Source organism: Pygoscelis adeliae, unplaced genomic scaffold (assembly GCF_000699105.1).
Source record: "Pygoscelis adeliae isolate BGI_AS28 unplaced genomic scaffold, ASM69910v1 Scaffold4, whole genome shotgun sequence".
Lineage (NCBI taxonomy): Eukaryota > Metazoa > Chordata > Aves > Sphenisciformes > Spheniscidae > Pygoscelis > Pygoscelis adeliae.
The window spans coordinates 18,388,144-18,391,681 of NW_008824986.1; positions in this window are offsets into that span (position 1 = coordinate 18,388,144).

A 3,538-nucleotide genomic window follows, 5' to 3' on the forward strand; every position below is an offset into this window, starting at 1 on the left:
GTAAAAGCTGACAACTAGAAATTAATGTTGCTTTTAACTGTCAACTCTCAGTAAAAATAAACCTTGAATCCTACCAGGCCTAGCTGTAAAATCACACAGACCTTGCTTTAATCATTGGCTGCACCCTGCTTCTGTCTGGAAGAGGATGGTGTAATGCCTGTCTGGCTCATTAATCGTCATGTGGGCTGAAAGATGGAGATTATGTGAATCCAACACTCTAGCAAGGGGTGCTGGCACTGTCAAAGTGTGGGCTGTCCCCAGGGAACAGCCTTGTGCAGGAGCAACCCCACTCATATCAACGTGGTCCTACCACTACTGTCCTGGGATGGAAGATGGGCTCCAGGCCCGGGCGCACCCACCTGTAGTCTTCCTCCTGAGTGGTGTGAGCCATCTTCAGAAGAGCCGGGACATCCATCTTTTCCTGAGCCTGAAGATACAAAGTTATCTTGCAACACGTGATCACAGGCTGTTGTGCATGATCTGGATAAATGGTAAAGCTCCTGAAAAAGTGGGAGGCTTTTCTGCAAGGGCAGAAAAGTACTAATAATGTTACGGAGAAGGCTCTCTGGAAGAAGGCATTCTGGCTCCATTTATTCAGTTCTCTGTGTACAGACGGACATCACTCACTTGATCACAGGTCAGAGAGTCTTTGTAGGTTGAAACATGTGGGACACAGTTAGACCTACAGCAGGAGAAAAGGGTGAGTTCCCAATGTAGGGTAGAAGAATTGTAAAAATCCAGAAAAGATCCAGCTGCTGAATCAAGAGAAGACATGCAATGGCACCAGAAAAGCAGCAGAGTCACAACTAACCTGGTAATGACCCTGCAGTAGAGCAGGTTCCCATTACCTCAAAGAACGAAGCAAGTGAGCTTTATGCTGCTACAGTCAAGCGTTTAAAAGTGCATTTCATAAACATAGAATTTTTAATACAAGCCGTCCCACCATTAATAACAGTCTGCCTAGCATTAAAAATTGTACCGCAGATGCATGATTTTGCCAGTTTTGAAATATCAGCAAATTTCGTTTTAATCTGCTGTAGAGCTAGAAATAGTCACTGTAAGGATGATGTTGTTTTGCATTTGGTGCATTTATTGGCATGAGAAAATCAGCAAGCATTAATTGAAAGTGATTAATTCAGGAACATGCAAATGCGAAGGCTGGATGGAAGCACATAAACCACGTGTTGTGGAACTGGAGTTTGGTTCCTTGGTTTCCCTGGGTTCACCACCTCCCAACAAGCCTTCTGTGCCCAGAGGCAGGGAACACCGTCTGAAGCAAAAGTGCTGGTACCAATGAAGGATCCAGGATCGGTTTTGGGCTGGCACTCAGCTACCTGGGTGGCAGAAACCCAGCAAGGAGGCAGACCTGCAGGAGGCAGTGGGGCAGTGAGTTGCACATGAGATCCTGGTCAGGCCGGTCAGTGTGGTCCCGAGACTTCATGTGCAAGAGGCCTGAAACAAATCTTAGCCAAAGAGAGTGCAAGGGAGCTCCTTGTACGAGGAAGGCGGCATGACCTATCCCTGCTCTGTACATTGTATATTGAATAAGACTTTCAGCTATCCATGATATTTTCACACCATTTGACAGTGTGAAAGTGCTTATAAAAGAGAGGAAACAGCCCAGGGAGAAGAGCCTTTCCACAGCCCTCCTCATTCACTGGAGAATGGTCAAGGGACCTATGTGAGCTCTGCCCTGGTGAATGGGGCAGGAACAGATTCAAGCCCAGCACAAATTGCTCTCAATTAGCACCTGTCCCCCAGGCTCAGGATGACTTTTGGGAAGATGACAGCCATAAGGCTCTTCCATCTCACTGGGGAACCCCCACAACCCTGCAATAAAGAAGCCACTGTAGTGGTTTGCTCTCCCCTTTTGAGAACCAAACATTAGCTTAGTCTGTACTACACACATCCCAGCTGGCAAAGACAAAGTAGATCATTAAGACAATAGAAACAGTGAGTGTACAGAGAAACACGAAAAAATGACTCTGACATGCATTCACATTTTATGCATTTACTGGGATAAACCCTTGAGTCTATAAAATTAAATCAGAATGTCAAAGAGATAGCTTATGCTAATTTAATTAAAGGCAGCATCCTGGTACACATGGATAAGGAGCTGAATTAATATTGTGTACCACCCACTAATTTTGCCTGTCATGGGTGTACTTAGTCTGGGACGTCCAGATGTGCTCACAGCTATATTTGTTTTTCTAGACAGGATGAGTATCCCCCCACCACTCTACCAAAATTAGGCAGGGTCAAATTTTATGCTTTTCAGTCCCAAACCTGGCAAACTGTGTGTAAATGCCATCTCTGGGCACTTGAGCACCGATTTCTCCGTCTGTGCTAGAGAGGTAGGAGTCCTTGCCTGCCTTTGCTTCCCATGGGGGGAGAAAGAGAGAGGTTTCTCAAGGAAGCCTGACGTTAAGTGCTATGAACACCCCCCTACCCTTTCCCTAAGTATGAAACAGGATCGAACTCTTCAGGAAAACAAACCAACTTGTTAATGGAGTTTGAGGCATCACAAAGGTACCATGAGCCTTCAGCTTCACACTTCGTATGTTTGTATCCTAATTTTGTTTTGGGCATATTCTCTTCCTTCATGAGTGTGGTAAAATCATCCTCCAAGAGCTATAGTAGGGTGCTACTTTGAAAAGCTTGACCTTTATGTGAGTGCCACAAAGGAGCTTCACCAGCTGGCTGGCAGGGCCAGGGGATGGCGAGATCTGTCTGCCTTTTGGGTGGAGAGATGCATCCAGCCACCGCTCCCTCCTCTTCCAGACATGTCCTCCCACTCCCGGCAGTTAGAAATGACAGGGGTGGATGTCCCTGTTATTTACGCAACAGAAACATATTAAATCCTCAAAGCATAAACCCTCCTTACGTGCTGGACCTTGGTAAAAGCTAGATGACTCTTTAGGAAATTGTCTCTGGGCCCAACTCAAACCTCAGCCAAGTTAATGGGAGAGTTTTGGTGGATCTCAAAGGGATATGGATCAAATGTTTTGCTTGTTCCAGAGTCAGATGCAGGAAAGAGCTTATGGCTACTTTGTGTGGCACATTGTGATGTGCTGAACTTGTTGAAGTCCCTCAAAGTTTCTTGGTAGCACCAGAGCTGCCAAACAGCTTCTGAAATGCTAGGTCCTCGCTGCTTCATCTTTGGCATGGCAGTGCTTGTGAAACAAGCTTCAGTTCTTCTTTCTCAGCTTGGGTTGGAAAGAGGGAGAACAGGCAATTAAAACATTGTTGGGTCAAAGCTGGTGTCTGTTCATAATATTGATTTCACGCTTAGATCTTCAAATCTTCTTGCAAGAAGCTGTTTGGATGCTTTTGCCCTCTGCAAATCAGGCAAGGAGCCTGGGTCCATTGCAGATGGAGCTACACAGTTTGGGGCTGAACCCGTAGCCTAATTTGAGCCCATCAGTATCTATGGCAGTCTGTCTGTCTGTCTGTCTGCTTCAGTAGGGCACTGGCTGGCTGCTCCAAAGTGCTTGGTGGTTAAAGGTGCCAAGAAATTGGAGAGTTTCATTCCTAACTA